The sequence below is a fragment of the Lepidothrix coronata genome, unplaced genomic scaffold (assembly GCF_001604755.1).
Source record: "Lepidothrix coronata isolate B3197 unplaced genomic scaffold, Lepidothrix_coronata-1.0 Scaffold134, whole genome shotgun sequence".
In the NCBI taxonomy this organism is placed as follows: domain Eukaryota; kingdom Metazoa; phylum Chordata; class Aves; order Passeriformes; family Pipridae; genus Lepidothrix; species Lepidothrix coronata.
This window is the reverse complement of record NW_016690314.1, coordinates 2,126,467-2,153,699: the sequence shown is the minus strand read 5'-3', so window position 1 is coordinate 2,153,699 and position 27,233 is coordinate 2,126,467. Positions and strand designations below refer to the sequence as shown.

The following is a 27,233-nucleotide window of genomic DNA, read 5'->3' as shown; positions in this document are numbered from 1 at the left end:
CCTTCATTATAAATCTCAGTGTGACAATGCAAATTAGCTCCATGATTAGTTTTGTTAGGTGTGTGATGAATGGTAAACTGAAATGGATCCTGGAAATATATTTATAAATTGAAATTTTGAGCTAGTATGTTTTTATAACATATAAGAATTAAGTTTTTCAAGTGATCTGTTGCCACACAGTTGAGTGGAGGCAAATGCTTGGGAAACAGATACCTCTCCAAGGGCTTTGGTGCCCAGTTTTAGCTCTGAGTGACTGAAGGTTATTGTGCAGGAAATCCAGCAATATATTTTATTAGCAGAATGGTATTTGAAAGGGCCACCCTTTGGCTACTGGAGAGAAAAGCTCAGAAAGGAGGGAGATGTGCAAACCAGTCTCAGGGGTTTTTTTGCACGGTTCCCTCTCTGGATAAAAGGAGGATTTGTGGTTCCACATCTGTCAATCTGATTTATTTCAGGAGCTTTAATGTCTCTGATAACTTCTGGGGATGGGAGATATTTGAATTTTCACGAGTGCTAGAACAGAGCTACCTGAGTCCAGAACAAAGGCTGCTCCATCTGCTGGCTGCACTGTCTTCATGAGCCAAATCCTGTGAGTTTTACTCAAAGCTCAGTGCAGTCTAGAAGAATTTGCAGGTGTGGATCCTCTGCAGGTTCTTGCTTCTCCACATTCCCCACTGCCCTGACTCCAAGCAATATTCCTGGGAACCCTTCCTCCCGGGTGAAGTGAGCCAGGGGACACGAGGTGACACAAGACACAGGGACAACATCTCTGCAGGAATTGCTGTCTGCAGAGCACCCAGGGCTGAGAAGAACAGAGGAGGCAGCTTTTGGCAGGCAAACAGAGGGATTCCTCCCAGGAAAAGGTGGGGGTAGGACAGGTGAGGTCTTTCCTTTAGAAATGATTTCATCTCCTTTTCTCCTACCGAATGAACCCAAAGTAGAGGTTCAGCTGGTGACCTGCAATTTTGGAGGCTTCCTTGTGGCTCAGCAGACCTTTAGTTGCATCTTGTCTCTCATCAGCCGTGTACTCTGGCAATTAAAAGACGTGCAGCAATTAAACTGTCTATAATTATCCATGAGATCACGCCGGCTTTCTGGGCATTAGCCAAACAGCACATTTAACAATCACTTACACTTCAAATACCCTAATCAGCAATTATCTCAGATGCATAGGCTGAAGAATTAGAGATTCAAGGTCTTGTGTGCTCGAGAAAGTGAACAAAAGTAATTCCATAGGATAGAGCCTTCCCTCCTTCCACAGTCACGGCATGTGTGGGAGTAACATCAGTCCTAACTTTGATACCAGTGCATTAACATCAGCTTCAGTTGAAGTGGCTTTTAGGAATGATGGAAACAACTGGCTGTCACAATATTATAGAAACTGAGTGTGGGCACCATCTCTGGTAATAGATAGTTTGGGATTCTTAGATATAAAGGCACAATAAATAATCCAAAAGGGACAAATCATTCATCTCTGTGTTGCCATGCTGAGACTTGCTGACTTGCATTTGCTATTCCTTGGCTTGCAGCTTTGTCTTTTTACAGATTATTTCTCTGTTATGAAATGAAACATTTGCAGATTGAGAAAAAATGCCCTTTTTTGTTTTGGTGGAGTGATGAACCAGTTCCCTTAACAGCTCAATATTTTCTGATCATCTCAGAAATGTTATTTGTTGGAGTGTTAATGGAAGAGAAATGCAGGCAGCATTAGCAGGATGAGCTGTGCTGAGCATCACTGGTGTGTCTTTGATGACTGGGATCCATTTGATAAGTCAACAAAGATGTAAGAGGGAATAAATCTACCCCTTCATGACCGTCATCTTTATATAGTCTAAAATAACACATAGGGTAATTTTCCTTCTTTTTCTAAACCTAAGTGCTTTTTTGTGGATCTTCAGTCTGATTTTTTCACTCGTGCAGAACATTCTTCCAGTTGATAGCTCTCATCTTTTATGGGAGAAATTGCTGGAGCTGAGTAATTAAAGTTATTCCTGACTTCTCTTATTTACTGGAAATGACTGAGCTGAATCATAAAAGACTGAGGATTGTACTTGGAGTGGTTTCCTGTATCCTTTGCTCCCAGCGAGTAATTCCTTAATGGCACATCCACAACAACAACAACAGAGAACATTCTGGAATGGAATCTGGCCCTTGACTTGTGTTTTTTATTCTGCATCCTTGCCATGACCCAGCTGAATTATCTCTGGGAGATGGACCCCAAGCCAGTGTTGCTTTGCCATTTTGTTTTCCAACCCCCTTCTGTCTCTTTCTGCTTTTTAAAATCTTATTTAAAATCGAATATTTCCATAAAATCGTAGTTCTGTTTTGCCTTCTGTAACCACCTCATCCTCCTTTTTGCATGGTCCACAATTTCACCTTCCCATCTTTAACAGGGTGGAACAATCAGCGAGCATCACCTCTGACAGGCAGTGCAGCCATTCCCTGGGGTGACAAAAATCTGGGTGAACAAATAAAAAACAGCCACATTTTACTGTCCCACAGGGTGGGGGCACCATGGCCCCTCCAACCTTCTCCCCTCATTTCGGTGGAGGGGACTTAATTTGTGTCCAAGGGGTAAAGGACCTTATTGCCACAAAAATTAGTTATTTTCTCTGCAAACAGGGATGTTTTGTGAAAAAAACAGGTTTCTGTGAGCTCACCTTGGTACGTGGGGGGTGTTCAGCCATTTAAAAATAAACTGAGAAGCAGAACTGCAGATTGTGATGCTTGGTAGAGTTTATTAATCACAGGGTTGTTTTGTTCCTCACCTGGATTCCTCAGTTATTTTTCATAGGCTCCCAGAGTGGTTTGGGTTGGAAGGGACCTGAAAGATCCTTTAAGATTTAGCTCCAACTAGATCTATAGATATATAGATATACTGTGCTCAAATTGGTTATATACCAAGTTGCAGCTTGGTCTAGTTTATTAATCACAGGGTCAATTTTTCCTCACCTGGGTTCCTTAATTATTTTTGTTTTAATTCTTTTCCCTACCAGACTATCCAAGAGCATTGGCTCCTTCAGGGAAGGACAAAAATGACACTGCAGAGCTGATTTACTCCCAACAGGAAAATCTAGCCTTGATCAGAGAGACACAAATTCTGAAAACATGAATTTGGATAAACAGGAGGGTTTTAGAAAATAGGCATAAGTTTGCTGGGTGTAAAGGTTCTTTTAGGGAAAAAATTCCTTCAGGAATGGAATGACCTTGGCTTTATAAAGTGAGTGTGGGAGTGAACACATCCAGGGTTAGGTGATAGCGCCCAGAGAAAAAAGAATTTCTGGGAGAATTGTCCACAGTTTTGTTGTATTTGTGTCAAAATAAGTAACTCCTTTCTCCCTCCCGGTCTCCCCAGGCATTGCCACAATGCTCCAGTATTGGAACCATCCATTGCTTTAAAGAGCCTCACAAAATGAGGGATTTAAAACACCGTGAGCTGAGATTGCTGTGGTTTGTTTATCAGCCTCCAACACTTTCTTTTGAATAGCTTAACGTAGGTTTTTTCCCTTTTTTTTTTTTTTTCCTCCTCTCATAGTGTTCTCCAGCACAGGATCCATCAGTTCCTGTTTTGTTGGTGTTCCTTATACATATGGAATGATTTGATAATGAATCCCTGCTTTCTTTTGAGCAATGTGTCTCTTTTATTGCACTGAATTCCACCTTAAAGAAATCATTGAGACATCACACAATTTAAAGTTACAAGTCTTCCTGTCTTTGATAGGCTGTTTCCAAGGGAATACATCCCAACAGGGACAGACAGAGCTGGAAGGAATCCTGTTTACTAATTACTGCCACCATTTAGAAACAAATATGAGTCACAGGGAACCACAGTGAATCCAACCCAAGGAACAATAAAAAACGAGTCTGGATAATTGCTGAGGAAATGAAGGCTGAATAGAACTTAAAGGCAATTAAAGTCTTTATTTCCATTTTATTATGGAATAAATACTTCAGGATATTTTCATTTGCTTCACTTTTTGTTTGCTCTTGGGGTCTGCTTGTTAATGTGACTGGGATGTACGAGAACTCCTTAATTAACCTGTTTTTGTGGGCATCTCGTGGTTTCTATGAAATATGTGTGCTGACAGCTCTGTAACAATAGGACAAATAGAAATGACAGATTTGTAAGCACTGGTCAACCAAAAACTGTTCAAGAAATGCAGTTTTTGAATTATTGGACCAGGCTTCTCTGCAAATTGGAATTCAATTCAGTTAATTGAATTCACTGGATCTATGGCAATTTGCATAAAGTCATAATAAAACCGTGGTTATCTTTTAAAAAGCTGCAGTTTCGGAATCTTACGTTAAAAATGGAATAATACAACTTTTATTTTGTGATAACCGAATGCAGAAATATCTAATTGACACGGAAACAAAATTGAAACACGTATTTTATTCTCAGTTACAAAGAAATTGGGATGCAATAATCCCAGGCACCACATTGTGTATGGATTGTATGGGAGCAGGATGTTTGTCTGTCTATCACATCCCATCCTTTCCTGTATCTCAAATGAATGGCATTGATTTATTCCAATATATATTGCATAAAGGAAATAATTGCTTTTGTTAAAGCCCTGGAAGCAATTTCCTTAAAGCAGTGATGGTTCCCATTTCCCCTGGCGAGGGGGGAGCGGGCTGTGCTGAGTCTGGGATCCGTGTCCTTGGGCATCCTCTGGGTTGGGGGTGAGCATTGCAAGTGGCCTCCAGGTTTTTCCTTCATCAGATCAGCTTCCCAACCTTTCCTGGAGCGTTTCCCACCATCTGTGTGCTGTGTTTGTGTCCCTCCCCACGTGTGTAAATTCAGTTCCTGCACCCACAGTGCCTCGTGTGGTTCCTGGGCTGTGTGAGAGGGTTTCATTGCATCTTTATCTGTTCAGAAGGACCGTGGGGAAAGAATCTGTTTACTTAAAAATAAGTGGCAATTAAGTATTTGTTGCATTGACCTTAGGAACTGGTGGATGGGATGCTTAAATAAAACATGTAAAGCAATAAACCTGCAGGTTCTGTAGGAGGAGGGAACATTTCTGCACTGCCCCCACTGCAATAAAATGATGAGAAACTGCGTTTTCTGTTGGTGTCTTTGAAGGGGACACTTGAAGAAGAGTCCACTCCACAAAGATTAAACCTGCAGCGAGAGTGAGTAAGGGAGAGTAAGAGGGAAGAGAGGTGATGCTTCCATCCTGTGCACTGTTCAGTGGGGCTGCAGAGTCTCACCAGCCCTCAGCACAGGCAGCATCCTACTTAATTACAGGGACTTCTCTAATCATCTTTCAGCAGAGACAGAATCATCGCCTGTGAGCAAGTGTAGGTTTCATTTGGCATTTTTGCCCTGGATATCAGCAGGTTTGGAGCGAGCGGGGTGACTCCCCTGGGCAGGAGGGGTGCCTGGGGAGGGCTGGGCACTGCTCCCTCCCAGGGGGCTGCTGCTGGTGGTGCCCAGGGCTGCAGAGCAGCGAGGCAGCCTGCCAGCACATCCCAGGTGAGGCACAGCCCTGGGGACCAGCCAGGGACTGGCAGCGAGCCCTGTGTGAAGCAAAACAGGGCCAGTTCACCCCGAGCATCCCTGGATGTACCAGTTTTCCTCCACGGCCCCACCAGCTGCTCTTGGGTCTCTGTTCTGCTGCTCTTTGCTGCGTCAGGCTGGTGAGACAGAATCATCTGCTCAGAGCTCAGCAGCTCCTTTGCGTTGCTTTTACAGGCACGGAATTGATTCCCTGAAGGAAGTTGCCCATCCTGTTGGACAAAGGGTTTGTGCAGCAGTGAAAGATCTCCTTGTGTAGGATGGCACTGAGTCATCTCAGGCCAAGGCAGCAATAAAACTCTCCAAGAGCAGGTCAGCCAGGCATATCAGGGACAAAAGTGGGACAAATTCTTTGGCATAAGTAGGATTTTTCTGGCTGTTCCTTTCTCTGTTAGAATATAAAAGTTACTTGTGGACAGAGCAGCTGTTGCCTGGTGTTGGATGGAGGGTGGGACAGAGCAGTGCCTGATGCCTTTCTGTGCTTTAAAACTTTGTGGCTTTGCTGGTAGAATATCAGCAATATTGATTTGATTGATTTAAATGCCGAGGAGTGAGTTAAGAGAAGGATATGCTTTGCCTTGGCCAGGAAGACTTTTCATGTTGGTTTCTGGGAGTGTTGTGAAAGCAGAAATTAGAGTTGTATGATAGATGGCTGGAACTTGAAATATTTGCTTTTCTCTTTAGAGATGTTTCCAGGTGCCTGGATGATCTTGTGCTTAATAAGATAAAGCATGAATATATATATATATATAGTATTTAATATAGGTCTGTGTATACACATATATTTATGTACGTACTGTGAGCAAGTTAAATGACTTTCAAAGGTGCATTAAGCTAATGCTGTGCTTACAAAAATAGTTGTCATTGCACTTTAGCAGCACCCATCGATGGCTGAGAGCTGCACCAGTCTCTTCCTTGTGCTTGATCCCTGTGCTGATCCTTAATTCAGCCTCCTGACCCAAGAGCAGGAGTCAATACCTCTAATACCAACTTTACATTTTGGGTGCTGCCCTGGTTTTTGCCAGGCTGGGCAATTTCTAAGTGGTCGTGGTGACATTTAAGATTGATAACAGGTGTATGGATTTTTCGGGGACATTGCACACTGTTAGGAAATGTCACTCTGCAGTTTCAGATGCTCTTCAAAACAGTTATTTAAATACTCTGTCTCTGGACTTTGTTTTATTCTGAGACAAAGCCTCAGAGCTTGGATTGGTCTTATATCGGTAACTGCACAAGTTATGAAGTTCTGCAGTGGCAAAGGCAGAAAAGAGGAGATAATTTTTCTCCTGAATAGGCAAGAAGTCTCAAAGCAGAGCAGGGTGTGAAGCATAGAAGGGTCTCGCTGGTAAGGACAGGGGATATTCTCCTTAGATTTGGCTCAGGAGACCAGCACAGGCAGAGCAGAGCAGCAGGATCTGGTTTCCTTTGTGCTCCAGATATTCCTGGAGCCAAGGAGCCCGAGGGGTAGAACAAGGAAAATGTCACATACAGTGAGCAGACAGGGTGGAATATCCCTGCAGTGTTCTAGATGTGCCTCTGGAATGGGCATCCTGCCTGGCAGGGGTACCTGGAGTTGGGCTGGGAAGCTTTCTGCTCCCATGGAAAACAGCAAGGCAGAGTTAAGCCTGTGTGAAGAGGGTGGGTGAGATTTCCTGTTTTCAGCATTTTCTTTTCCTAACTGAAAGCAGAACTTGCCCTCGTTTCAGAATAAAAGGCATCCCCAATGAGCACCAAGGAAAGGGCTGATAGGAATTATGATGATGATAATTAATTTTCTTAGAAATGTTGTAATTTCAGCATTTCTATAGCAATCATAAGCCAATGCAGGAAAGAATGGGGTTCTTACTGAGGTGTCAGACTGCTGCAAATATATACATTGGCCTTTAAAGGATCAATATTTGTATATAAAATATAAATATGTATCTGTATATACATATATTTTCCCTTAGAATAATAAATAAACCCCCACTGAGCTCCTGCTTCTACATTAAGAAATCCAAAGCTTTTACATTAATACTTTTTTTTAATCTTGTTGCTGAAAAACAACCCTATTGCCAAACTTTCTGAGCTCAACTAAACAAAACTTTGCCACTGTAGAGTGAATTCTCTGAATAATATTTTAATGCCTGCCACTTTCTTTTACTTTAAAAAAATCAAGTTGATTTTGATGCTGGGAGAAGCTGTGGGGGAACCTCCTCCCTTTTTAATTTGCATTGAAGAGCAAAAATCCTGAGTGATAGTAGCCTTGTGCTGTTATTTATGGAGGAAAAATATGAAACATAGTTGAAAATCTTGGTAAATAGGTTGAAATCCCCTTGCAAAACACTTTATGGCTGTTTTGAAAGGAAAAAAATTGAATTATTAGAAAATGTTCCCCATACTGTGTGTGTGGTAGCCAGTAACACACTTCCTAGAAAAGCCACCAGTGCATTTGAAAGCAAAGGGTTTGTGGTGGATCTGCAGCTGCTTGGAAGTGTGGAGGAGGGAAAAAGGGGAACTGGGAGAGAAAATCAGCCCTTGGGTCACTTGGGCAGCTCACAGGGGGTACCTGGTGTGTGGTTCCTGCTGCTGGAATCCTCTTTTGCAAGGGAGGAGGAGAAAGATTGGGACAGGAGCCCCCAGCAGGTGGAAGAAACTATGAGATTATCGGCTTCGCACTCCAAAGTAAGCCGTAAAAATTATTAAATGAAAGGTTTCTTTAAAGATTGCATAAAGAAATCCCTGGTGTTCTTAAACCCCCGAGGAACATAACAGAAAACAGTATTTTCTATATCCTTTAAATGCTTTATTGCACATAATTTGAAGCCTTTTATTGCTGAGAGCGATTGATACCGTCTCAGTTTTTCTCTCTACTTTAGTTCTGGTAATGTCATTTCTGATTAAACTTATATGGTGGAGTATATTGAACCATGAAATAGTTAAATTTTTTATGAGCACAATAAAAACCCTATTGCTTTTGGGTTTCAAAGTATCAATAGCCTGAGCTGAACAGAGTCAGACCTAATTACCAGGAAGCAATGATGCAAGAGCTGCCCTTTTTTTTTTTTAGTGTGTTCTTTCCATCTTAGGAATGTACATCCATTTTAAAGCCAAGCCTCCTTCCACTCCCCGGGCTCAGTGATGACGGGGATCTTTGATTTCTTTAAGCTGTTAATTCCTGAGCTGCAATTTGACATATTGACTTCAGCAACATCACACTTCTGGCTTGGAACCAGGATTTTTGGCTGTTCAGCTCAGTGGCACTTAGTTAATAGTTGCAGAGGTGCACAGACAGTTTCATTGGACCAGCTGTAAATCACAGGTAAGATTTGCCTGTATTTATTGCACAGAAAGGCTTTGTTAGAGCTCTGGTTACTACAATTAAAAGGAATGTATTCTCAAGGAAGCTGTAAAGCAATTTGACTTAGGCTGCACCAGCATCAGCCTGGTTTTGAGGGTGGAAAAACAGTGATTTAAAGTTAGAGTGAAGCATCAGGAGGAGACCAGAGGAATAAAGTGCAACTTATGGCGAGATATAAAGTGCAGTGGGGTAGATTTTAAAGGAGGTGGCAGAATTTACAGAAGCTCACTATCCCAGGCACTTGGCAAATGGACTAAAGAAGGCAAATTTTAAGGCTTGCCAGAAGGAAACCCTATATCAGGGGATAGGACTTCAAGTGCTCTGCAAAGGAAATGTAAATAAGGCAATTTAGGGCTAAGAGGACTGTGGGCAAATGAAGTGCAGAGGAACAGCTTCTTGCTGAGGAGTGTGGCTGTGCTGTGTGTGTGGGGAAATATCGAGTATAGGACCACTGGGAGGAATTTGGGACCAGCTGTCACAAGCCCTGGTAAGTTCCTGTGTAAAGGGTTATGAAACTCAGATAATTTATAGAGGTAATTAATTGCCTTTAGCTGCTTTTTGGTGCTTAAACATGTTTAAAAAAATCCTGTACAAGCTAAAAAGTACAATAAAAAGCAGATCCCATAAGCTTGGAGGTAGGTGGTGACATTGGTTCTTGAGGTGTCCTGGGATTTGGCTGTGGAAAACGCAGGATCTTTGCTGTTTTCTGTGCAGGCATCACTAAGTGAGAAGAAATTATGTGTCTGAAATACAAAATGAAAGCGTGGCAGCTCGTCCTGATGAGTGTGAGGGTTGTGAGAAGTCCTTCTGTCAGACAAGGGCATGTTTGAGTATGGGTGGTGCCTGCCCAGATCCAGGTAAATGTGTTCAGTGACGAGACCTTGTGCTTTAGTCTCTGTGCTGAAGAATCAGAGCCCTGTCTAGTTGAGTTACAGACACTAAAATGTATTTGCTGGATGCAGTGTTACTAATTAGTGCTGATAAAACCTTTCCCTTCCAGCTCTTTTAGAGCTCCAGATGTGTTGAAGTGTTGTTTGTCTCAGCCCTGGGTGTGTTTACTGGAGAGGGAGCTGCCCAGGGGATGCTGGGCAGGCACCTTCTGTGCCCCATTCCCTGCAGGGAAACACACTCTGTTGTTGTTTTAAGCTTTGAAAAAGAGAACACCTGGTGTGCCAAGCTCCAAATAAACACATATCGGAGGTAATAGAGAGTAAATATTAAAGGGGAAAACTCTCTGAGATACTTCTCAACAGATAGATCTGAGTGGACGTGTCACGTTGCACCTGTGATAAGAGATGTTATAAAATTACTCTGCTTTTCTGCAGCTTTCGTTTTTATGGATTATTGTGTGAAATATGTGATGAAACTCGACTACCAACCTAGATTTTAATCAGGAACATAGAGTCGAGCCTATCCTATATTGCCATCTTGTAACTTGTCCACAGAATAGAACTGGTGTCCTGCCTGATAAAATCTGCAGCTTCCTGAGTTCTTTGCCTGAGTACATCGAAGCAGCTGCAGTTAATAAAAAGCTCTCAGTTGTCCCACAACTGTCTGGGATTGTTCTTTCAGCAGCGCAGAGAGATGACATTGGGAGGGAAGGTGAGGGCAGAGCTGCTGAGCTGGGCAGAGTCAGCAACTGCCCTGCACAGAGCTGGAAATATTGCAGGGCTTCCTCACTGGGCTGGAGGAAGAGAGTGGCACGAAGTACAAGTCAGACCATAAAGCAGGCTGTACAGGCTACACTAATAAAATTTAATATTTAATTTTTTTTGATGAAAAAATGGAATTGAGATTGCTGTGGAATTTGGGCATATTGTGTCGTGTGTGTACTTAAACATGTAGCTTCGTTTCTCTTAATAACTTTACAAGTGCACTGATTTGGGCAGAAAGCTTCTATTTTGAGCCAAACAGCTAAACAGGAGATGTGGGAATTACTGTTGAATTAATGTGAATTTATGAATTGTCATGATGCTTTCTCGATGATGAGTTTATTTTTTTATAACCCTTACACTGTGAAGGTCAACATTTGGTCTGGTTTTACTCAAAATGAAGGACTGGCTTCCAAAAAGATTATTTCTTTCTTTCTTTCCTTTTTTTTTTTTTTTTTAGCTGAACTCAGAAAAACTTAATAAATGTGTGTTAAGGAGCAGAAGGCTCCCCACTGTGGCTCCTCTCCCGGGTGTTTAGCACAGCTCAGAGGTTTTATGCAGCTGCAGGTTCAGTCACTGGGCACCAGCTTCAAACACAGCTTCTTTTTATCATTTCCATACTGGTTCACCCCTCCCTGGTTTCATAAATAGTTCTGGAAGTATCTCTTTTAAGTTTTTGCAAGTGGGGCATGAGAAGCTAATGAGGTCAGATGGCTGATGAACTTCCCTGCCTATAAATTATGGATTTGAGGAGGGTTGCTGAGGTTGTGTATCTTTAGCTGTGTGTGTGTGCTCACCCTCTGCTCTCAGGGGAGGGATGAGGGAGGGTCATTAAACCATAATGGTCTTTAGTGGAGTGGAAGCATCAGAGACAGAGCAGTGACCACATCCCAGAGTGAAGGAACAGGAAACAATTTAAACCCTCTTCAGAGGCTGCAAAGGGTAAACACCAATAATGTTGGATATGGTGGAACCTCAAACGTATCCCGGGAAGGAAAATAGCTGGGGGGGTCACAGAAATAAGGAAAACTGGGGTGACACTGTAAAAGCTATATCTCCTTTGAGCCCTTCCAGCTTCCTCTGGATGAGCAAGAAAGGCAGGAAGGGATTTCTCTCCCCTGGGAGAAATCACCAACTTCATGCAAGTTGGGATTCTAGTCTGTACTGTTTAAAATGAAAATACACTGTGTGGCTGTTTCTTAGGAGCCTAAAACGTCCTGATTATACGAAATGCCTCTTTCCCAGTATCAAATGGAGGTGGTATTTTAAGGTTAAAGACCCACACAAGAGGGTTAACGAGGGTTTTGCATTTTCCAGGCATGTTAACACTGCTGCAGCCTTAAATGTCAATTGATTAAAATATCTTTTAACCTTACATCAATACTAGAGTTTAGTGTGATTCTCCCACAGGAAATCTCTAGAGTGATCTCTGTGCTTGCTGTTAAAGTTTACTTTGAGACTATTATTGCCTTAAATGCTGGTTTTTTCCACGTATTGCCTAGAAGTTACATGTTTAAAATTGTGCATCATCACGGTGTTTTTTCATTACAAAATGACATCACTATGAGAGCAGCAGCCAGGACTTCAGAAAACATCTATGAAGGATTTTTCCTCTGCTTTCCCTCTGGCACTACAACCAAAATCTTGTCTTTCATACCCATCCAAACCAAATTACACTGATCTGTCCTCAGGCTGAGGTTGGTGATTGTAGCTGAGCATCATGACAGACTTGCAGTGGGTTACTCTCTGCCAATCCTCTAAAAAGAAATCTTTTGAAAAGTATATCAAGGTAAATTCTCTGAATGACTTTGTGAACTAAATTTGGACCAGTTTGAAGTGTTGGGTTTTTGTTATCTTGGAGACATGTGAAAATATCCATCTTGCCTAAGGGTGGGGAAAGTCTTCTGCTCACTTTCAAATCCGAGTGGCTTGTAAGCAAGTCTCCTGCTGCAGCAAGAACCAAGAGAAACCAGGAAAGAAAAAGTAATTTAAAGAGCTTTTTGTTCCTAAAACACACTAAGAAGTGCAGCTGTGAAGGCTGAGGGATGTGTTGCAGAGCTCTGGAAGTTCCCTGATAAATTGTCTTTAACACCCAAGTTTGTTCCCTTCTGCTGCACTCTGCTCACTCATCCATCACTGGCACTGCTGCCTCCCATGTCCCAGGCCTGGCAACTGCTGGAAACATCTTTTTTATTATGCTAGAACCAAAAAAAGCCTTTTCCTCCAAATATGCCTGTCGTGTTTCTTACAAATGAATCAACGGGATGAGAAGTGAATAACCCTGTCTGAGTTAGAGACACAGAAAAGTTACTTGGTCTTGCAATCCTGTCTCGTTTGAAGTACAGGTTTTTGCCTTCCATCAGGACCTAAGATATAAATTTAATTAATTAAGCTTTTTGTCAATTTGTGGCATTATAAACATTTGAGGATAGGTTTCTCTTTTCCCAGGATGACAAATTTAATGTGCTTGTGTGTGTTGCAGCAGGAATGTGAACATTATAGATGAACTTTTTGTTTTATTTTGAGTTGTTTTGAGTTATCCTTTCCTTCCAGTTCATACAGGATAAGTCAGTTGAGGCTTTGTGGTAACATTTCCTGGTTTTCCAGGGAAAGCTTTGGCGGTACAAGATCTCAGTGACAATTCCCTGACAGCAGGACGTGCTTCACTCCTTGAACTCAAAGCTCTGCTCTTGTGCTCCAGGGATGGGCTTGCCCAGCAAGAATTTTCCAAAAGTGCTTTGAGAGGTGGATAAAACAGGGTTTGTGAAAAAAAACCCATGGAATTTGGGGAGACTCTGTTGGTTGAGCCAAATGTTTTCCTGTGACTGCTCTACGTGGCTGTTCACGGGTTGAGTGTTGACTGTAACAAAACCTCATGGGGCTGTTCAGGCTCCAGGTGTTGTGCAAAGGTTATTTATGGATTTTTTTTTTCAATCTAGAAAACATTTACCCAATTAAATCATCCCTCCTTCTCTGTGCCTGTGCAGGCCCCTCCCTCTCCCTGGTTGCCAGGAGATCCCTGCTAATCAAGTTTATTCTTTGAAGCTTGTTGATGTTGTGAATGTTTTCTACTTGGTATGTGGCAAAGCTAACCAATGTGATAATATGAATTCCCAGTAAAGGCTGAAATTCTTATCATTTATCATATTTAAGTTCATTCCATAGAAGTGTGGGCTCAAGGAAACAGAAGTGTTGGAATCCCTTGTGTGGCTTGTACTGCTTGTCCCAGACAGAACATGGTTTGTCACTACAAGGAATTTGGCTTGCTGGGGATATTAATAAGCTCATGTTGTGGTGCTTAATAAGTGGTACTTAAAGATGAGCTTAGAGGATGGGTCTGGCTCTTTTATTTTCTTTATTTATTTGGTTGTCCTTCAGTCCATTTAAATCCCCCTGCAGTGCCCAGCAGGTCAGCATTGCTGGGGGCCTCTCCCTCCATGCAAGTGTCCAGGAATATTTGGTATTATTTGATATCACCAGGAATTCACTTCCTTTGTTTGAAATGTGTGTTCAGAGCTCAGTTCTGCACTGAGTCCGGCTCTGGGGTCCCCAACATAGGAAGGCCTTGGACCTGCTGGAGCAAATCCAGAGGAGGCCACAGAGATGCTCCCAAGGCTGGAGCCCCTCTGCTCTGGAGCCAGGCTGGGAGAGCTGGGGGGGTTCACCTGGCGAAGAGGAGGTTCCAGGGAGACCTTAGAGCCCCTTCCAGTGCCTAAAGGGGCTCCAGGAGAGCTGGAGAGGGACTGGGGACAAGGGATGGAGGGACAGGACACAGGGAATGGCTTCCCAGTGCCAGAGAGCAGGGTCAGATGGGATATTGGGAATAAACTCTTCCCTGGGAGGGTGGGGAGGCCCTGGCACAGGTTTCCCAGGGAAGCTGTGGCTGCCCCTGGATCCCTGGGAGTGTCCAAGGCCAGGTTGGATGGGGCTTGGAGCAACCTGGGCTGGTGGAAGGTGTCCCTGCCCATGGCAGGGGGTGGCACTGGAGGATCTTGAAGGTCCCTTCCAACCCAAACCAGTCTGGGATTTTGGGACCATTTCCCTTCATCAGAGACGTGACAGTTCACCCAGTCCTGTCTGTCTCTGTGGAGCTGAAGCCACAGGCATGAGAAGATCAGCTCACCAGCCCCCATCACTTATCACAGCCTGTGAAACATCTGCAGTGCTGCTTCCAGGCAAAAGAAAATTTCCTTGATGAAGTTTTTGCAATAAATTTTAAATGTAGGTCAGGATTCATGGAACTTGCCTGAATTTTTAACTGCGTTTAAATTAACCCCGTGTGGGTTTTTTAATAGTTTCTCTGAACTTTCTCAGTTGGCTGAAGGAACATTTCTGTGAAGGAAAATATGGAAACAACCAGTGGTCATGTCTTCATCAGAATAAAATGAAATAGTTTCACAACTGAGTTTAAAGGCAGACAGAGCTCTCTGGAGTTAATTGATCTTTGTGTAGAGTTTAATATTCTAACAAACCTAGAAGTCTGAGGGCTGCTGGGCTTGAGAACTTCTGCAGAAGGGAGCAGACAGAAGGAACAGACAGATAAACTGAGGGACACTTAAAAGTAGCAACTTTGTAGACTGAAATTAAACATTTTTATATCTCCAGACTCAAAACAATTCAGTTTTGTCATTAACGCTCAATAGCGGTGCCTGCTGTGCCTTTACTGTGATTTTCTTTCTTGTGTGGTGATATAAAAAGAGCAGCAAGAGGAAGATATAATTCTCTTGATTGAAATATTTATTTTTACTTTTTTTTTTCCTATAACTTCTAGCTTACTTTGGGTATTTCATGGAGTTCCCCTTGATAATGTGACAGTCCTAAAATATATGGGAACGTGATGGTTGTGCCTTTACCTGCTGCTTTAATTAAAATAAAATTATATAAGAGCTCCTAGAAAAATGTTGGCTAAGGCTAATAATGTGTGTGTAGTTCTTTCTCAGTGGGTATCCTTTACACAGAATAGATTTAACTGAGAAATGTGATGATGCACGTATTTATCATTTATTGTTCCTTCCATCCAGTGCCATTTCTATTATTTCCACTATCCTGTATTTCCATGGTGGTCTTATCCAAAGCCTGTTGGAACTAACAGGCTTCCATTAGCACCAATGTTCTGTGTGTCTGGCCTTAAAATGGGCTATTTCTGCTCACTGGTTATAGCTACAAGTCATTGCTTTAAGTGTCTTAACAGGAGATAAATTAATTACTACTGTTGTAATTTAAATGGTACAATTTGTTTTATTGCATGCAGTAAATTGTCATCTAGCTCTTCAAAAAATCACTTTAATTTGTGGCAGGGGAGTAGTACCCTGACAGAATCTGGGTTTGTCCTCCTTGTTCCCAGCTGGAGTCTCAAACCACCCCTCTGTTGGATTTGGAATCTCGTGGCAGCTCTGGGGCGGCTTTGGTGCCTCCTCACACTCCCTTTTCCTGCCCCAACTGTCCATTTTGACCTTGGTGCCAGGATTCTTCCCTGCTCTCCCAGGTTTCTCTCCTCCTGGGCTGTGTGTCAGCCTCACCTCCTGATTTCTGCCTGCCAGCAGTGTTGTCCTTGGGAGAGTTTCCTTCCCAAGTCCCTTGTGCCCCTGCTGGGTTAGAGCTGCTCTTCATCACCTGCTGTTAAACAACCTGACTTCTAGTCCTGCTTTTAGTCTTGGCTTTATTATAATGACTTAAAAAAGGCTGAACAAGAAAAGCCTCAAACAGCACTAGAGCTGTTAGGGATCCACATCTTCCTTAGGAGTCATTATAGGAAATGATGATGCCAATTCTGGCATGATTAGATTCCAAACTTCATCTGTGATGCTGAAGTGGATGATATTTTCATTCAGACATGCTTTTCATCCTTTTCTCGGTCTAAATGTTCTAATTCCATACTCTGTTTCCTGGTTTTGAACTCTTTTTTATCTTCAATTCAAGATGTTACAAGTTGTTTTTTTTTAAAGGAATTGTCCCAGAAACTCCCAGAAATCACTTAAGAAGTTTTGCCAAATATTGGATGTATTAAATTTGAGTTGACAGCTCCATCTATGCAAAATGAAAAGTGGAAAATATTGCCTATGACTGGAAATGAGCTGGCACATAAAGATAAGATGCAGATAAAGGTTGAAAAGTTGGCAATTAACACTCTAAGAGATTTTTAAAATGGGGTTTAATGGGCAGCAAAAAGGACTAGGACAGTACTTTTATGGGTTTTATGGGATTCAGTATATGGTTGTGCCTGTCTGCAGCCTGGCTGGGAATGAATTCATAGAATCCCAGAGTGGTTTGGGTTGGAAGGGACCTTAAAGCTCATCCCGTTCCACTGCCTGCCATGGGCAGGGACACCTTTCACTATCCCAGGTTGCTCCAAGCCCCGTCCAACCTGGCCTTGGACACTTCCAGGGATCCAGGGGCAGCCACAGCTTCTCTGGGCAACCTGTGCCAGGGCCTCCCCACCCTCCCAGGGAAGAATTCCTGCTGCCTCTTTGGAGAACAGGCTGAATTTGGTGTGAACTCCTCCTGTTTATTCATGCTGACTCCATCCATGCAAGGTGGGAGAAGAAGCTGCTGTTCAGGGAAGGGCTTAAAACGGGCAAAGGCTTTAAAATCTGAAGGTGGCTGCAGTGTCAGAGAACAACTGTGCATCCAGAACCAGCCTCATGTCCTTCCTGGCTCTTTTCCTTTTCTCCTGTGCCTTCCTCCTGTTGCAGAGGAGGTCTAGGCAGCTCCCCCTGGGACCTGGGCAGGGAGAGCATCTTCCCACAGCTCCTCACAGCCCCACCCCTGGCTCTTCCACTTGTGCAGTGCAGGGGTGCATAGAGCCCTAAGCCAGGGATAACAGGAACACACATTTCTGCTCCTGCCTTTTGAGGCTGTTACACATAAATCAGTGCCTCAGTCGAGTTTGCAAACCTTGTTTCCTTTCATCTGTTGCCTATGACAGGAAAACCAAGGGCTTAATGTGATATCTCAATAAATCCTCGCGCTGCCATCCAGCCAGTCCTGAAATGCCGTGCAGCTCCCATCGTTTGACATAGTTCTCCACTGCAGAGATGGCTCTTGTTTTGTCTGGCCCTGGGCTTGATTCCTTCAATAATTGATATTCCAGGCTGAAAACAAAGCTGGGAGCAGTGCCCCTTCCTTGGCGTTCCTCCGCCAGCTGCTCGGCACGTTGCAGCTTGAGAGCCCCTGGCAACGAGGGAGCACACAGCCAGTCTGACTTATTTATTTTCCCTGGCAGGAGCCAATGCTTAGTACAAGGATGTCTTTAAAAAAATACACTCCTGCCACGAAAAATGGCAGAGGCACAAAAAGGCAGTAACATCCCATAATCTGCATAGTCAGTGCAGGCAAACGCCGGCGTGTTTTCAGCTCTAATCGGGGGTCGTAAACACGCAGGGTTTATGTTGTTCTGCTGAAGAATAGCTCCCATAAATCACACACAGAGCAATTTCTCTGTTTTCATTCGGAAGTTTATTTCCTTTTATGTTTGGTAATTAAACCAGGGGTGTGTTGCAGGCTGCAGGAGCAGCAGCAGTGATGACACGGAGGTGTCACCGCAGTCCCTCCGCTCGCCTGCGCTGGTTGGTCTGGCAGACACGTGTCCTGTCGCTGGGAAGGGTCACCTCCCCTGGAACAGCCAGGAGCTCCTGCCCTCCCCTTATCTCAGAAGGTTCAGCCACGGCTTTTAAATCACCTTCTGCAGAGATTTGTTGTCTGGACTCCCAGGTGCAAAATCCTGCCTGGCCACAGGCAGGTGGGCTCTCAGTGGCCAAAACCTTTGGCCACCCCAGACAGGCACTTGCTGCTGTGCCCATGGCACTTCTTTGCACCTGCAGGCATCTGCAATCCTGAGATTTTCGAATTGCTAACAAAGTTCTAGTGTACTAAGAGACCAATATGTTTCCTATTACAGCCTATTTATTCCCTGAATTCCAACGCAGAATAACCCAAATGAAGTGAGCAGTGTTCACTTCTCTTTATACACCAAGCCTCAAAGAATTGCTGCTTTATCTGAGCTGCAATCAGGTGAGCAGATGCCTCCAGCCTTCAGTGGTCTTCCTTTGGCTGCTTGGTTTGATTTTGAGAGGATTTGCTCTCCCAGTGAGAGAAAAAGCTTTGTGTTCAGGCCATTCTGAACCCAAGCCATTCAGTGAACTGATGTCAGGGCTAAGTTAGCCTGTTCTGTAGGGCCATGGTCAAGTCTAGACCTCCACATCTCTGCTTCCCTGTTAGTTTCCTTGGAGAGAAGCTCAAATTTTTATAAAAATAACAAATTTGGGTGCAAAACCAGACTATATAATAGTAAAATATTGCCAACAGGATCTTGACCCAACTGTGTTGTCAGTTTAGAGTTGCAAAGGAAGCAGTGATATCACTGTTTCTGCAGTCAGGAAAATCCCAAAGGATGCTTATGGGGCGTGTTGTGCCTTCACTTGATATCCTGGGTGCGATCCCGGCCTTGCTGCTGGAAATAATCCACTGATAACAGGAGGAAAAGCAGGTTGGGAGTCTGTAAATTCTCTGTTTTGCTGTGTTGTCTCATTGTGTGGGTTCCTGAGTTTCACACCAGCTGAGCTGTTTGGCTTTGCACCACAAGCTGTGGTGAGAAATGGAGCACCCAGAGCTGGCCGTGGGCAGGAGAACTGCTGAGAGCAGCAAGGCTGGAGGCAGGGCCTTCCACCCAGCAAAAATGGGATTTATATGGTGAACAGGGCGCCAGGAGAGGCAGAGGAGTGACTGTGAAGGAATCTGTGTGGTCTGGGTTTTCCTCCCTCGCAAGGAAGACAACCTGCAGAGCAGGGAATGCTTTCTGACACCTCCCATCAAACTTTTGTCAGGGCTCATTTGTAGCACAGCGCTTAAACCTCCCCAGGCTGGTTTGTCTCTCTTACAGAACAACTGGCAGCCGGAGGCGAGGGCAGAGCAGCCCCAGGGTGGTTTGAGCACACCCAGCAATGCTCCTGGACACAGTGCCAACGTCACCCAGAGTCAAACTGGCATCACCTCCTGACCTGCCTGGAGTGGGTGCAGAGCAACCCCAGCTCCAGCTTTGCACCCCTGTGGGACAGCTGCCAGCTCTGAGCAGCCTGTGAGCTCAGAGATGCAGCATTTTCTTATTTTCACATCCAATATGCAAAGCGTTGATGTGTTTTTTTTTTTTCTTTCTTTGCACAGTTCTGGTCTTCCTTACCTGAGCTCTGAGGTCTCCCTGGAGCCTCCCCTTCTCCACACTGAACAACCCCAACTCTCTCAATTCCAGGCAATCTTTTAAAGCAAACACTAAACAAGCACATAACAGGGCTATCAAAATGATTGGTGGGGTTTTGGTTTTTTTTTTCCCTTCTCTAGATGATTTCTGAATTTAACAAAACACTTAAAAACATTTCTAAGTCCAAGCATCTCAATTATCTGGGTTGGAAGCCTTTTGCTGGTAATAGGTGATGAGGGAGTTGTTGTTTTGATAACCTCTATTCCCAGGAACACAGTGAGTGTGAGACTGGCTTCTTACCAGCTTTTCAAAGTTAATAAACTTGCTGGTTGTTTTTATTTTCTAAGTTCTGTTTTCTACTCTTAAAACCCCTCAATTTGTGCCTCTGAAGGAAGGCAGCACATCAGGCAAAACATTGTTCAGAGTGAGTTCTCCCTGTGAAACACCTGTGGAGAAAACTCTCTTCTTGTCTTGGAAATAAAAGGGATTTATTTTGTAATCTCCAGAAGTGAAAAGTAAAACGTCGTTAAGATGCTGATTTTGGAGATTGCCTGGAATTATCTTCAATATTTTCCCATCATTTTTTGTCTGCTGGACAAGATAGTGCTCCCTGATAACGTGTGTTTTGGGAATGGGCCTATTCAGAAGTGAATAACTTTGAATGTTACTTATTTATCTCTGTTCAGAGGGTGAAACTGTCGTGGTTCATTATCTTGAAGCGCTGACCTGGGGATAAAAGCAACTTCCTTGTCACGCAGAGTCCCGGGAGCCTCGTTTTTTCGGTGCATCTTTCTGTCAAACTGAGACAGCAATAAATTATCCCTTATTTCTTTAGGAAATTTATGATCAAAAAGTCAGAGGGAGTTTAATGTCCCACTTTGGCTGACAACTTCTTTTTGCAGCCAGTGTTGTGTGCTGGAAAGGGGCTGGGCGTGTGCTCTGCTCTGAGTTCAGATCTCTAATTGGCAGCTTTTGCTATCAGAAAAAAAAAAAGATAAAAGTCAAATTGAATACGTACTGGGTTTCACAGACCATTTCCATTGATGGTGGATCAGTGGTGTAGTTTGGAGAGAAGAGCTGGACTTCCTGAATACCAACCCAAATACCTTTTGCTCTTCAAGTTAGTTTGTCTATCCCTAAAGCTACTATATTTTAGGGTTTATAATTTATTGCTTGGCTATAGGAGAGAGCCATTCACTTTAATCTACCAAAATACTGCACTGAAAATGTCACTCGGCGTGAAGTTGGGAATTGTTTTTAAATTGGTGAGTTTTAAGGTAACTGTTCTAGATAATCTTCAGTAAAAGACTCTCTGAAAGAGGGTAAATTCTAATTTGTAGGAAATGCCAGACTGGGAAGTTTCACTGCTTGTAGCTTTTTATTATGATAGTGTCACTCCTTGTTTGAGCAAAGTGCCTCAGAATTTGTGGCACGATGGGCTGGTTCTGTGTTGAGCAAAACTGGCTGTTCTCTGAGAGGTGCTGCCTCAGGTGAGAGTTTTGTCTTATATCCCTTCATGTAAAAGGTAGAATAATACAGAGTAATCCATAATTAGCACCCTTAATTCAGACTTGCCTTTAGCCCCCCAAATCTCTTCCCCTGGAGATGATTTATGCTCGCACATTATTCAGGTTTTCCAGGGCAGTGCTGGGTTTCCTGGGGGCAAGAGGCAGAGAGGGAGGGTCATAAGGGGGTGGTTGGAGTGTCTTAGTTGGTGGCTGGTAATTAAAAATCTTTAATTGTGGTCACGTTTTTCTGCAGGGGAAAATTGTGCTCTGCTGCACGTGTTCAGAAGGTGAAGGGACATGTCCTGCATTTGGGAATATCCATGTTTGAGATGGATTGCTGCTTCCACAAGGCTGCTCTTAGTAGTGACAAAGGTGTGCAGGGAATGCTGCCACACAGTGAAATATTAAAGGAGTGGGTGCCTGTGATTAAGTGACTATTTTTGGATAATCCAGGCTCTCTAAGCAGGTTTTAAGCTGTGGCATTAGGTTCTGCATGAAGATAAAGTGGGTTTGGTTCTTCTAGTTGCTTCTAGGCTAACAAATCAGAAAGGGATGGTGTCATTAATAGTTATTTCTATGTGTCTTTAATTATATCAGCAAAAAATACTCTCCCTGTGTGCCCCACAACTAACAGAGCTGCCCCACAGCCAGTTTTTTGGGGGATATGTACTATGAGCATAAGTTTAGGGAGCGCTTACATCAATAAAACTTCAGTGGAAGAAGCTGTATTTAAACTCCAGTTTAAATAATTCATGCAGTGGGCACTTCCTGAGTTGTTCCATCAACAGTCTTTGCTAATATTGTTAGAATTCAATTTGTCTTAATCTGATGGATGCAATCCTTGCTTCCCTTGCATCCCCCTGGGGTGAGGCCCGAGCTGTGGCAGGTGTGGGATGACAAGGAGGAGGCTCAGGCTCAGATCACACCAAAGACCCACCAGCCTGACAAATATAAATGACTGGAGTGAGTTGGGAACTTGCATCTGTTGAGGTGCTGTGACTTCCCTGATGCAGTGAAATGAAATCTCTATCTGGTGGATGTGAATAAATGCCCAAAGGGGGAAAACACAATGTGAAAACTGACATTGTTTCTTCCATCTTTTTCTTAGATAATTAATTTTTTGAAGCGTTTCCTTCCCATTTATCATGGGCACGTCTCAGGAACATGCTGTGTGTGTGTCATTGTTTTATCAGGCACAAAGTGCCTGTATATATTTAGTAATGTGGGAATTGTGTGTAAGTGCAACTCCAGGAGGGATCATTTCAGCAAAGAAGCTGGAGATGGATCAGGATCTGACAGACGTGCCGTGAGAGTGAGGAGAGCTCAGTGAGATGCCACCAGCACGTGCCCGCTGCCCTTCATCTCCCTGAGCCTTCAAATTCCCTTCTTTTCTCCTCCTTGCACAAAAAGGAGGGCTAACATTTATCTTGGGACTTAGAACAACAGCTCCCACAACAACAACAAAAAAATCTGTCTTTTGAGTGCTGCAAAAACTCAGCACATCAAAAAAGGATTGCTGGAAAGGTTTGCACTTTTGGGGCCACATCTTTTGGGCACCTTCTATTTTTGGAGGTTCAGCTTTGCAGGTCACTGACTCCGTCTGCTAAAGAGGGTCTGTGACTCTCCCAGCACACAGACCTGGATTCAGCAGAGTATTAAGAGCTGGATCTGGGTTAGAAACCTGAGGTTTTGCTGAATCTGGGCCACGACTGGTGTTCAGGAGGTGGGAGCTGCCCATGCCTGGGATGCTGCCCCTCTGGAATAGCACTGTTTAATTCCTTTCACAGATCGAGCAATTTTCTTTGATTTAGGAAAAAAAAACAAAACCTTGTTTGCCTGTTACATGACAAGAAACCACATTGTTTTTCCCCTTGACTGAAGCTGAACAGCTTCTTTAACCTTCATTTACAGAAGCTGGCTCCGTGCTCCAATTCAGTGCACCAGTCTGAGTGACTTCCAATTCCCAGAGGCTCAAGGTTATCCTTATTCCAGTTTTGAATCAGATGGGGAGTGACCTCACCTTGCAACCAGCAACAACAGGACTGGAGAATCCCAGGGTTTGGAATTCTCTCCATCCCCCTCCAAATATTGGTGTTTCTGGAAGCAAAACACGCATTTGTTTCTGTCCTCAATATCCAGGCTCCAATTTAGCTTATAAATTGCCTGGGAACATCAGGAGTGGGTTGTGTTTGGAGAGATGGGAATGGATAATAGTGTTTTGGTGTAGGTTTTCAGACATCTTTTTAGTATTGTTACTGTGGTTTGGCCTTTTCTCCGAGGTAACAAGTGACAGGACGAGGGGAAATGGCCTCAAGTTGCCCCAGGAGAGGTTCAGATTGGATATAAGGAAAAATTTCTTCACTGATGGAGTGGTGAAGCATTGGAACAGGCTGCCCAGGGAGGTGGGGGGGTCACCATCCCTGGAAACGTTCAAAACTTGAGTCGATGTGACACTTCTTGATATGGTTGGTGGGCATGGTGGTGTCAGTCAAAGGTTGCACTTGATGATCTTGGAGGTCTTTACCAACCTTAATGATTCTACTAAGACTCATGAAGCACCTCCTGGCCACATCTTTGATGGATATAGATCTTCTTGTATGTGTGCATTAGAAAAAATATCTTCACCTTAGGAAAAAGAGGTTTTGTTGAACCCTAGGAAACTTTCTGTGGCTTTTTTTCTACCATTTTTTTTTTCTTGTGTTGATGAGTGGAATTTGAGTTTATATTAAACCTTTGTGCTCAGCTTTTGCTAGGTCAAGTATTTTTAGACTTGACCTGCAAAATGCATCCAGTGTAGGTGTTCTTGCCTGCATTTGCCATATGCCCTTTTCCTTAAACACCCCAACAGTTCGTGGCACCCAGTGCTGTGGTCTGGGTGGCAAGGTGGGGGTCACTCAAAGGTTGGACTTGATCTTGGAGGTCTTTCCCAACCTCTGATTTTGTGCTCTCAGCAGCTGAACAGCCCCACGTTCCACGTAACCCAAAGCTCTGCTCTCCCTTCTGAGCCTAAAGATTATTTTTATGCTTCTATGCTGCTGTTTGAACAGCTTGGTAGTTTGTGGAGGTTTTTGGCCCCGTGAATTGCTGTCAGTGTTGAGGAAGGCAGTGAATCCCCCTCAGGTGTTTGCTCTTGCCCTGTGGCAGCCGCAGGGTCGGCACCACCTTAAATCTCCCAACTCCCACGTTAGTGCTGAGTGTTCTGGGCTCACCCTGAGCTCTTCCTTTGCTGAGGTGATTAAAAGATGCCTGTTGCTGTCTGGGTGTGCAGCATGCTTCATTAGCAGTGATTTATTTGGGAGCTGAGTGGAGTTGGCACTCTGCAGCACACCAACGAGCAGCAGGAGAAGGGGACGTGATTCCTGAGGCTCGTTTCTTGCTGCTGCTGCAAAGCTTGGCAGTCTTGGGTGTGTTTTGCAAATTTTCCTTCGGAATATTCACTAAACTGTGAGTTCATAGAATGCAAATTTATCTACAAAGTATTTTTCACATTCTGAATGCATCCACATAGCTTAGCTTAGGATTTGAATTTCTATTTTGAGTTGTTGGTTTTTTTTTTCAGAACTACTAATTATTAAACACCCCAGTGAAATTACTGACAGAGCTATGCCCACTAAATCAGAAAAATTCCCCACAAATATTTGTGCTGCACACATTTTTCTCCCTCCCACCCGACTGCAGTCAGAGCTCTGAGAGTCAACTTTCTTCACCAGAATCCAATTAGGAACAAAGGTGCCTTTCAAAAGAACTTGCAATGGCTGCAGTGCCAAAAAGGAAGTTAAAAAGACATCTGCACATGTGTGTTGGCACTGGGTTTTCTAATGGGCTGCACTTCCAAACTGAAGCACAGCAATCTCATTTTCATCTTGGAAAAAATAGCCTGTGTAGTGCTGAAACTATGTGTGCTTCCTTCTGGAAATAAAATACTAAACTTTGCGAGTTTTCAGGCCTCATATTCCCCTTCAGAAGCAGCACAAACTCCCCTGGGATTTTATAGGCAGAAAACATTCAGGGATGGGAAGGATCTTTTCAATTATCCATCTTTTGCTCAGGCACAAATGTTGCCTTTCCCAAAGTCATTGCCATAAAAAGTCAATGTGTTTGAACAGTTTTTACAGCTCTGAACAAAGGCCCTGCTGACATGAATAGCAGTGATGTTTACAGGAAAACTTCCTGAGAATTGGACTCATTCACATGTGAAATAGGAACTACCACGAGAAATGGAAATGCAGCCTGAGCTTGAAAACCCCCTTATTTTAACCTTAGGAAAATATTTTTAATGGTGATCATCTAATTTGCTTTTCACTGCTTTTTGTGCTAAGACAGGCTTCCTTTCCCTTTGGGAAAACTTTCTGTAACGTTTTGGCCTGTGTTAGACCCCAGGTACCTGGCATTTTGTCTCTGAAGCACGTGCATGACCATCCAGTGTCTGCTGGTTCTCTGGAGTAATTGTTGAATAACTAAATAACAGGAAAGGCTTTGAGCTTTTTCACTGGACATTAATGTGCTGAGTACTGGAAATGTGTATTTATTTCTTGCCCAGAGAAGCTGTGGCTGCCCCTGGATCCCTGGAAGTGTCCAAGGCCAGGTTGGACGGGGCTTGGAGCAACCTGGGCTAGTGGAAGGTGTCCCTGCCCATGGCAGGGGTGGGACTGGATGGTCTGTAAGGTCCCTTCCAACCCAAACCATCCTGGGATTCTGAGTCTAAGATTTTTATGATTCGTCTCCAAGCCTCTGGAAGCACCACCCTCAAAGCCCGGGGAATAAGCAGAGGGATTTTGCTTGACTTTGCTCAGATCTGGAGGTTTATATGTTAAGGTTTTTTAAGCAAAAGTCAGATATAATACTGTCCTGCCTGCAGACAGAGCTGAGTGATGTTGTGTTGTTAATCCCCAGGGGTGATTTTGGTGGGCCCTGTGGCACATGGGCAGCTCACAGTGGGGTCTGAGGGTGCTTCCCATGGGCTCCTGGCAGCAGGTTCAGTTGATAAGTGCTCTACCTCTTGTGCTTTTAATTAGGGATCAAAGGCTCTGAGCGATTGCTCTGTTTCAGCAGCTTATTGCACAGAGTGAGGAGAATAATTGTAAAGTATCTCCTTGCAGGGTAATGAAGAGAAGCTTTAGAAGTGACACCATGGGTTTATTGATGGGCATAATTCGTGGGAAAACGAGAACAGGAAAGAATTTCAGCAGCTGCTGGTGAATACAGGATTTATCTCAAATTTCACCTCAGCTGGTATAGAACCAAGAGCAACTTGCTTTGGCAGAAATCTCTTGTGGAGGTGCTGTTGTCACCAATAGAATTTGGTTGGACTCCATGATCTCAGACGTCTTTTCCAACCTAAATGATTCTGTGAATTTGGTACTTAGAGGAAAAACAGGATTTGTCCATTATATGGGGTAAAAAAGTACATTTCATGAGTTCACAGAGTGTAACTGCTTAACCATGTCAATCAGTAGAAAGGTCTGGGATGACATTTTCCTCCCCAAATTAATAATTAATACTCTAATCATTTCCCTAAGTTATTACTTTTCATTGATTGGTCCTTCCTGCTGACCCCCAGCAAGGCTCATCTGTCTGTGTGAGAACAGATGAATATGTGCAATTAATCTCTGCCCCTTTCAAAGCTGCACCTTCAGATCAGATTCTTAGTCTTGTCAGTGCATTGAACCTGACTTTATTAGAAGAATCTCACCAATTTTAGCTCACAAAAGCAGGCAGAGCCCTCTCATGATACCCCTTCACATGGTATTAGTCGTGCAGTTTGTCTTGGAAGCACAAAGGCCCCTTAAACTTCCAGCCTTCAGTGGGATGAATAAATTATAAGAATGTGTGTCTGACTTGATTTATTTATTTTTAATATTTAAATGCCTGCTCTGGAAAAGGTTCCTTTCATAAAAGAAGGCGTATTTTTTTTTCCCCCCCTTGGGTTGCTTGGAGGGGCATGGTGGTACTTTGCAGAGAAGGTCTCGAATTGGCTGCTTACAAATTCTATTTATAAGTTGTAACAGAGTGTGAGGAG

At 43.5% G+C, this 27,233-nt stretch overlaps 1 protein-coding gene across 4 annotated transcripts in view; it reads left to right on the top strand.

Annotated features, from left to right (window-relative positions):
• Positions 1–27,233, top strand: part of CNTN4 (contactin 4) — a 286,454-nt gene that overhangs the window by 119,306 nt on the left and 139,915 nt on the right. Inside the window, exon 1 of one of the 4 annotated variants that reach the window (XM_017827117.1) lies at positions 8,639–8,822. The exons of 2 other annotated variants lie outside the window; for them this stretch is intronic. The gene's annotated coding sequence lies outside the window, so the exon portion shown is untranslated. Of the gene's footprint in view, positions 1–8,638; positions 8,823–9,297; positions 9,349–27,233 lie in introns of those variants that run through there. One more of the 4 variants, XM_017827118.1, reaches the window with a different exon arrangement.